We start from the raw sequence: 9,596 nt of genomic DNA on the forward strand, positions 1-9,596 counted from the left end.
ATTATTTTTGGTTTTCTATTTGGCAGTAAAAACTAAGATCACTAGATGTTGGAAATTTGAAAAAATATTGTTTTAATCTTGAATGTTCCTTAAAGCATAATAATCAATTTGATATTGATGGTTTAGATTTATTTTCTGAATTAAAAATATTAAGAAAAATAGTACAATTAAAAGATAATAGTTTAATTGATACACTTAATCAAATAAAAAGAATTAATTCTTTTCCAAATGCGTAAATTACTTATGGAATAATGTTCATAATTCAAGTTACCGTTGCTTCAGCGGAAAAAATTTTCAAACTTAAAATTGATAAAATCTTATCTAAGAACAACATTGTCACAAGAAATGTTAGGTGGATTCCCTATATTGTCAATTGAGAAATACTAAGAAAATTAAATAATTATGTATCTAAAATGCTAAAAAATAGACATCAATCAATTTAAAAAAATTAACCAATTAAGGTCCCTCGTAAAGTTTGACTTTAGGCCACAAAATTCATCGGGCCGCCCCTGATTGTCATTCTTATTTTCTTTGCATTATGTAAAATGTTATATTCTTGGTGGATTCTGCCCAAACTGAAACATCAGAAGCTTAAGGCAAATGGATTTGAGGGACCAGCACCAAGTTTCCCTCTTGGAAATATTAATGAAATGAAGAAGGAGCCGATGAACACAGCTTCTTCTGCTACTTCGTCAGCTTCTCTTTATGCCTTAAGCATTAGCCGTGATATCCATTCATTGGCATTTCCATACTTCGCTAGGTGGCAGAAATTGCATGGTATATTCAGCAGCTTATTTATATTCGCTTAAGAGTACGTACAATAGGTATATACTATTTTCTTGTTCGTTGAAGCATTAATTCCTTATATATATGCAGGAAAAGTATTTACATACTGGCTGGGAACAGAACCATTTGTTTACATAGCAGACCCTGAATTCATAAAGAAGATGTCTGCGGGAGTAATGGGCAAAAGTTGGGGGAAGCCAACAGTATTTAAAAGGGACAGAGGCAATGTTTGGGAAAGGGTTGATTATGGTGGACAGAGGTGGACCCAGGATTCGAGCATGACAGGGCACCACTCTATATGCTAATCGCCAGCGATAAAATTTGGCGTGCAATTCTTTGAAACTTAATGATTATGATGACTTATCATCCAAGTATTAACAAAAAGAAGTTCTAAAGAAAAAGAAAACACTAAACGGGGAGAGAGAAAGAGAATTCTTTGCAATAAGGTGTTCAAACGTAAAATTATAAAAGACTTACTAAAGAAATTAAGATTAAGAGTATGTTATTACTAAAAGAATTGAAGAAGAGTCTCAAACTCTTAGTTTTCATTGCCAATTCAAAGTGATTGTTAAAGAAGATTGTGGCAGAAGATTTGTATTTTTCTATTTGTGGAGCGATAAGTTGCAATTTGAGGCTTTCAATTCTGAGGAAGGAATTTACAAAAAAGAATAAAATTAATTAAGTTGATTATTTTGTATTAGTACTAAATTATAATTGAATATTAAAAAAAAGATTAAAGTAAAAATAAAATAATTTTCTATTAAATAAAAATTACATTGTATTCAAAGAACTAAAATTAAAAAAAAAAGGAGAAAAGACCGAGGAAAGCTTTGGGTGGTTTCAAACCCGCATCACCGCAGTATAGGAGAGAATTTAAGTGCTCAAAGCAACCACTTCTTCCATCCACCACTTTGTGTTTGGAGGCACCATTAAAATATTTAAAGGGTCTCGTTTATAAGTACACATATATATAATATGTATATATAAAATTTTTACCGAAGCTAACGGGGTCACGTGACCCTCAACTACCAACCTAGGTCCGCCCGTGATGGTGGAAGGAGATGAATGGGTGAGACACAGGCATCTTATCACTCCCGCTTTTACCCAAGCTAACGTCAAGGTATATATCTTTCTTCAAGCACATTTCATATGGTACTAGAAATCAGTTTTCATATGTCGCACCACATAAAGTAAAATGATTTTAAAACTCAAATTGGTGAATGCATGTGATGGGACTTATCCACAATTCGGGAAATAGTGAAAGTTAGATTGTTGTGTCCCTACAACGTTTTAGCAAACCATTGATCAGTATATTTTTACCTATCATATATTTTATTCTTTAAGTTACCAAATTAGAGTTATCATTAACAGTAACATGTTGTTCTAATTACACTTGGTTCCAGGGCATGGCAAGCTTAATGGCGGAGTCCGCAAAAAACATGCTACACCGTTGGGCTGCTCTCATCAACTCCGGGAACACAGAAATCGATGTCGAGAAGGAAATAATTAACACGGCGGGAGAAATCATAGCAAAGACAAGCTTCGGCATCAGCTACGAACATGCAGAAAAAGTATTTAACAAATTGAGAACCATGCAATTCACACTTTTCAAGTCTACTCGTTATGTCGGGGTACCATACGGTAACCTCATTAATTATGTGCCCGAAAGATACGAGTCCGGAACCAAAATGTGGTTCTTTTGGACAAGTAGTACCTTAATAGGTGTAAAAAAAAAAGATGACATTTTATATATAGCGCCCAAATACTGGGCGCTATACATTAACGTTAACTGTGTCGTTAATTTATAGCGCCCAGTATTTGGGTGCTATATATAAAGAGCTGACACTAACAGGTATAGCGCCCAAAAACTCGGCGCTATAAATAAAACTTTATGTATAGCGTCCAGTATTTGGGCGCTATATACCTTTTTCGTGGCCCCACCAATAATTCCTGACTTCAATAATTCAAAAGTGTATAGTGCCCACTTTTTGAGCGATATATAAAAAAAAATCACGGCTAGCCATTTCCTATATAAAGAGGTTAGGATTGTATAGAAATTCATTCAAAAGGTGTATAGCGTAGAAATTTCCCGACTAGCCATTTCCATACTCTTGTTGAAACGTTTATTATTGTTAAATTCTCCAGCATTTTTTCATTATGTCTGAAGAGCGTAGAATAAGAGTTTCATTATATTGGGGGTGAGGTCGTGATGGAGAATAACTCTGTGGGCTACAGTTTACCTGCTCAGTGTCATATTAAATTGCCACTCACAATGGAGTACGATAAATTGATATCGTTGTTATGCAAAAAAATGAGTGTGAGGAAACGTTCAGTGATACTTAAAGTAACCGGAAGATATTTGTATTCCGTCACTCCGCAAGGGGTTGTTTTTTACTCGGAGTTTAACATCGACGATGATGAAACTTTGAGTGATTTTCTGAGGATTCCAGATGAATGCCGGGAATTTCTTGTAATCACAATGTTGGAGATGTACGTGAAGGTCGAAGACGTTCCAAAAATGAGGTTGTGCGTAGTAGAGATAACCCCAGTCATCGGGTGGTTATTCTGGACTAGTTTTTGCCGGACAGGTTCCGGATGAAAGAGTTTTTCTTGATTTAAACTTATCACCGTCGGCGAATGAGCAGCGAGAAAATAATTTATACCCTGCTTTCCATAATTCACAAGACGAGTGGTAAACTTCAATTTTCATTTGTGTTAATTATGTATATTTTTGGTGTATTGAATTTATATTAACGCTCATATATTTAATAGGGGGTACCGGCCGAATATGAATTTTACAAGCGGCCCATCTGGTAGTCATCACCTAATTGAAAACGTCCATCATGGAATTTCATCACATTACGACTTGTAAGTGAAGTGATATAGCCATATGGAAAGCATTTATTAATTCAGTAGCTTATATTTTTGTTGGTTGTGCAGTGAAAATGAGCAAGTTGAACCACACGTACTCACTCAATTGCCCGAAAACGACGTATTACATCGGATCTGGCAGATGCACAAAGTGAGGAACAGAACAGTGATAACGATAACAATGTTGATGAATCCGGAGACGAGACACCCTTTCCTCGTGAGGATGGTGATGTGCAGGATGAGGAGGAAGGACCTGATTTGAAGAAAGACCCCCCCTAGACGAAGAGTGTACGACTCCGAAGTGTCGTTTCATTCAAGGGAGATTCCTTACATTGATAACTTGCCAACCGTGCCGGATATGGAAGCTTTCACAAGGGATTTTGATAAAATTCGGACAGCAATGTGGGATGAGTCTAGACCAACGGTGCTTACAAAGGGGATGCTTTTTCCTGATAAAGCACGCGTAAGCAGGGCTTGTAAAATGCACAACGTAAAAGAGTATTGTGAGATGCAGGTATGGGAGTCAAGTAACATAGTATACAAGGCTGTTTGCCGCAGGTGGTTTTGGCCATGTAATTGGATGTTGCGTGCGACCAAGAAGAAGATAGGTATGTGGAAAGTGGGTAAATACATTCCCACCCACACATGCGAAATGGACACATTCAACGGGAATCACTTCAACTTGGATATTGACTTGATTTCTCTTGTACTTATTCCGCACCTTGAAGCGTCCATAAGGTATAAAATCAAAGAGTGCATACATCAGTCCACCAAGAATATGGCCATACCATTACGAAAAGAAAGGCATTTCTCGGGCACAAACAAGCGTTTGAAATTGTCTACGGTAATTGGGATAAGTCATTTGCATCTCTGCCAAAGTACATGGCTGCACTGCAGCGCTTTAACACCGGGAAAGTTGTTGAATGGAAGCTTGAGCGGAGTCCGGGAACACCAGAATACATATTCAATTACGTGTTCTGGGCGTTTAAGCCAGCAATTGATGGTTTTTCGCGTTGTCGGCCCGTAATATCCATAGACGGAACTCATGACTATGGAAAGTACGATATCAAGCTATTGATAGCTGTGGCAGTGGATGCTAATGGACAGATATTTCCTCTAGCTTTTGCTATTTGTGCCAATGAAAGCACAAAGACGTGGACGCTGTTTTTGAACCACCTGAAAGAGCACGTTGTCAAACAGCGTTCAGGTATTTGTCTAATATTTGATCGACACAGTGGTATATTAAGTTCTGTGGAGAACTTGCTTGCATGGCAAGAACCTTATGCATACCATCGTTACTGCGTGAGGCAATTTAAGGCCAATTTTCAGAAGGCACATCCCAACAAGGATCTACATGATTTGATGTGGATGGCAGCAACAAACCACCAACAGCATAAATTCCGGAGGCATATGGATTCTATCAGGCAAGAAGAAGAGGCAGCCTATTGTTGGTTAATGTGACATCACCCGAAAAAGTAGACTTTGCATGTGGATGGTGGCAGACGATGGGGAATTCTTACTACAAACGTGTCAGAGTCCTTCAATGGGTTATTGAAGTCGGCAAGAGGATTGCCCGTCACAGCCATGGTGCGAATGTCGTTCAAGCAGATGGCGGAGAGGTTTGTTGAACGGTCTGCAGTTGCAACGGAATTGATGGAAAGGGGTGTTGAATTTATGCCAGTGCCGATGCAGAGATTTGAGAAATACAGATTGCAAGCACATTGGCATTCATTTTTGCAGTATGATAACGAAAGAGGTGTTTTTGAAGTTCGCATCGCTATCCATAATAATCGGGGTAATAATTTACATACTATAAATGAATCAGCAAGGTTATGCTCCTGTGGGAAATGGTCCATCTACCACATGCCTTGCTCACATGCCATCAAGTGTTTTCAACGTGTTGGTTATGCGGAGACCAACTATGTTGATCAACAATATAGTGTTTCCAAGTACCTAAACACATATAGTGGTTAGTTGCAGCCAGTGGGTGCTGAGCATTATTTGCCTCCGGAACTATTTAAAATGGTGTGTAACAAGTCCTATTTGCGTAAAATACAGGTGCAGAAGAGAACGCGTATACGAAACCAAATGGATGTTAGTGATATCGTTTATGCGTGAAAATGTGGTATATGCTCGCAAACAGGACACGACCGTCGTAAATGTCCTTCAACTGGTTTGGGTGGCAAAACTAATCAAGCTCGTGGTGGGTGTTCTTCTAGTGTACCTAACTACCCATGAGTTGATGTAGTAATAATTAGTTGTTATGTCTATGTTGCAAGATTTATGAAATAAAATTATGCTTGTTAATTATGATTTGTACTTTTCCATTTTACCTATATAAATAATAATTTAATAAAATTATCTGTATATTTAGTGCGGTTAAATATACAGTTTTGTGTGTGTTGTCTTGTCGAACTGAAAAAGCTGACCAGCTGACATAAAGTTGTCTTGTCAATATCATGATATTTAACACGCAAAATATAGCGCCATTAGATAGTACATTATGTATTTAGCGTGGTTGAACACTACGTTATGTGTGTGTTGTCTTGTCGAACTGAAAAAGCTGACCAACTGACATAAAGTTGTCTTGTCAACATCATGATATTTAACACGCAAAATATAGCGCCATTAGATAGTACGTTATGTATTTAGCGCGGTTGAACACTACGTTATGTGTGTGTTGTCTCGCCTATAAATAACGGGATCATTGTAGTTATTTTGTGTGCTCAAAATTTACTAAAAGCAAATATTTCATTAAAAGTAAGGTTTTTTTACTAAAAGCAAATATTTCACAAATGGCTCAACCTCTTCGTCCACCAAAGTGCAAGTGTGGAAAAGCATGCTTGATGCAAAATTGTTGGGACGGTGGTGAAGTTGGACGCCGCTACTGGCACTGTATGAACCAGTTTTACAAGGTTCCCAATGGCACCAAACTATCATTAATAATTATGTGTTTGTTTTATAATTTAAATTCATATTTTTTAATAACTTAATTGTACAAATTATATATATATACCTATGGGTTCCGGACTCGATATTTTGAGGCCCAGTGGCACCAAACTATCATTAATAATTATGTGTTTATTTTATAATTTAAATTCATATTTTTTAATAACTTAATTGTACAAATTATATATATATATATATATATATATATATATATATATATATATATATATATATATATATATATATATATATATATATATATATATATATACACACACACACACACACACACATTTTGAGGCCCAGTGACACCAAATTAACATTAATAATTATGTGTGTTGATACAATTATTAACTTAATTGTACAAAGTTTGCATTTTCAACTACCAATATAAGATACTTTAACAAAAAGAATTCTAAGCTAAAACAAACAAATTTATTTTACAAATTTATATTTTTTATAAAACACTAATATTAAATCCGGATAAATTGAACATACTAGTTTCGAAAAAAAACACAAACCGAAATAGAACACATACAAATCAAATAATATACATTATTATAAAAGTTTCAACTTAAAATAAAACGAAATACCTCGATTTAGAATTTTCGGAAAGCAAATATTTGACTCCGGAAGTGTGAATCAACAATAATACGAAGCTCAACTCGAATGTGGGACCTACGTTCTTCATCTTTTATGTGACGGGGGACCCAAAAAAAAATTAAATGGTGGGGCAGCGGCTATAGGAGTGTGGGACCAAGAAGAAGAATATGTAAAATATTGAGGAAGAAGAAGCAGAATCGTCGTTTTGAGGAAGACGGCTCGATTTTTAAGAAATATGTATAGCACCGGGTTTTTGGGCGCTATACCTGTTAGTGTCAGCTTTTTATATATAGCGCCCAAATACTAGGCGCTATACATTAACGGCACAGTTAACGTTAATGTATAACACCCACTATTTGGGCGCTATATATAAAAATATCATCTTTATTTTTACACTTATTAAGGTGACACTTGTCCAAAAGAACCACATTTTGGTTCCGGACTCCGAAAGATACTCTAAAAGCTCATAATCTAGGGAAGGAGATCGATTCTCTGCTCATGTCGATCATTGAAAATCGTAAAAAGATGAACAAAGATGATCGTACAAGCAGAGCACGATCTTCTTAGTCTTTTGGTGGCAGGGAACGGGAAGACATTGAGTACGAGGGAACTGGTGGATGAGTGTAAAACGTTCTTCTTTGGAGGACATGAGACCACTGCGCTGGCACTCACGTGGACTTTGTTGCTGCTCGCAGTTCACCCATAATGGCAAACTCAGCTCAGAGAGGAAATCAAACAAGTGATGGGTGATGCTGAAATTGATCCCACAAGACTTGTTTGTCTAAGAAAGGTAAGCTAATTAATTATTCTCTAGTTTCTGTTTGTCATATGAACCATCGCTATCATATACTATAACTAATTATCATTGGTCTACATACTTAACGTTATATTGATCTTCTCATTTAAGTTCTCTTTATACAACGAAAATATTAAGAAAGGGTAAAAGTTGGTAAAATTCTAAGTATAATACATGGCCACGTCATAATTCTAATATAAGCTTTACACAGCCTAATAGATGGTTTTGACCATCAGGATTGAAAATAAGATGATCACATGCACATGGTATATATACCAACATCGGTCCAACTTGTTAAGCAAAAGAGTCGCCGGCCACGGCCCAACCGTCAACAGTCAAGCCTACTCGCCTTCCATCTTATTGTCTTATCTTCACCCTTCTAACCCAAAAAAAAAAAATAATAATAATAAGAGACCACATGTAGCACATGTACCAACATTGGTACAATTTGTTAAAAGAATGAGTCGCCGGCCTCGGCACAATCGTCAATATAATAGTCAAGCCTACTCGCCTCAATCTTATTGTCTTATCTTCACCGTTCTAACCCAAAAAAAAAAAAGGACAAATAAATAAGAAGAGAAAGAGAGAATATTGTTCAGGATATTCATTTTTTCTAATGCATATATATTATATATATATATATTTGATTTGGCACTAGAACTAAAAATTTTGAAATGTGAATATGCAGATGGGATGGGTGATGAATGAAGTACTAAGACTATACTCACCGGCACCAAATGTACAAAGGCAAGCCAGAGAGGACATTCAAGTAGACAACCTAGTCATCCCCAAAGGAACAAATATATGGATTGATGTGGTGTCCATGCATCACGACAAGCAACTTTGGGGAGAAGACGTGAATGAATTCAAACCAGAAAGGTTTAAGGATGACATGATATATGGCGGATGTAAACACAAAATGGGATATTTGCCTTTTGGTTTTGGAGGAAGGATGTGCATTGGTAGGAATTTGACAATGATGGAGTACAAAGTTGTCTTGTCTTTAATATTGACAAACTTCTCCTTTTCCATTTCACCTAACTATAGACACTGCCCTTCTATCATGCTTTCTCTTAGGCCCACACAAGGATTGCCTCTTATATTCCAACCTCTTTAGAATTCTAGAATAATTGTTCTTTTTTAAATAACTCTCAGTTTTATGTTAATTTGTCGTCTCCTATTTCATCTCGGTGAGAAATTGTAAGGAGGGATGTCTTGTGAACTACACTTCTCTTTTGTATGTGTCAAACTCGTGTACTGATCATTTCACAAATAGTGAGATTTATTGAAAAGTAATGTATTCACTCTTCTCATTTTTTTTTTCCGGAATTAGATATTTTGAGATGTTACCGACACTTTTTTTTAATTGCTAGCAATAATTTTTTTTTAAATATAACCAAACGGTAACGTGGATTTCTCGATGCGGAAAAGCAATAGAACAAATCACATCATGACGGATTTTAGTCAAAAAGTTTCAAATAATAATTTGTTTCAAAATTATAGATTTGTTATGGCGACGGAATAACAACGAAACATTTGGCACGCTGCATAGTTTTTCTTGATGACAAAATCAACCAAATTAGATTGCAAT

General features: G+C 36.2%; 1 pseudogene; it reads left to right on the top strand.

Annotated features, from left to right (window-relative positions):
- Positions 1-545: 545 nt before the first annotated feature.
- Positions 546-9,311, top strand: LOC107829161 (cytokinin hydroxylase-like; annotated as a pseudogene).
- The last annotated feature ends 285 nt before the right edge of the window (positions 9,312-9,596 follow it).

This window comes from Nicotiana tabacum, chromosome 6 (genome assembly GCF_000715075.1).
Source record: "Nicotiana tabacum cultivar K326 chromosome 6, ASM71507v2, whole genome shotgun sequence".
Classification (NCBI taxonomy): domain Eukaryota; kingdom Viridiplantae; phylum Streptophyta; class Magnoliopsida; order Solanales; family Solanaceae; genus Nicotiana; species Nicotiana tabacum.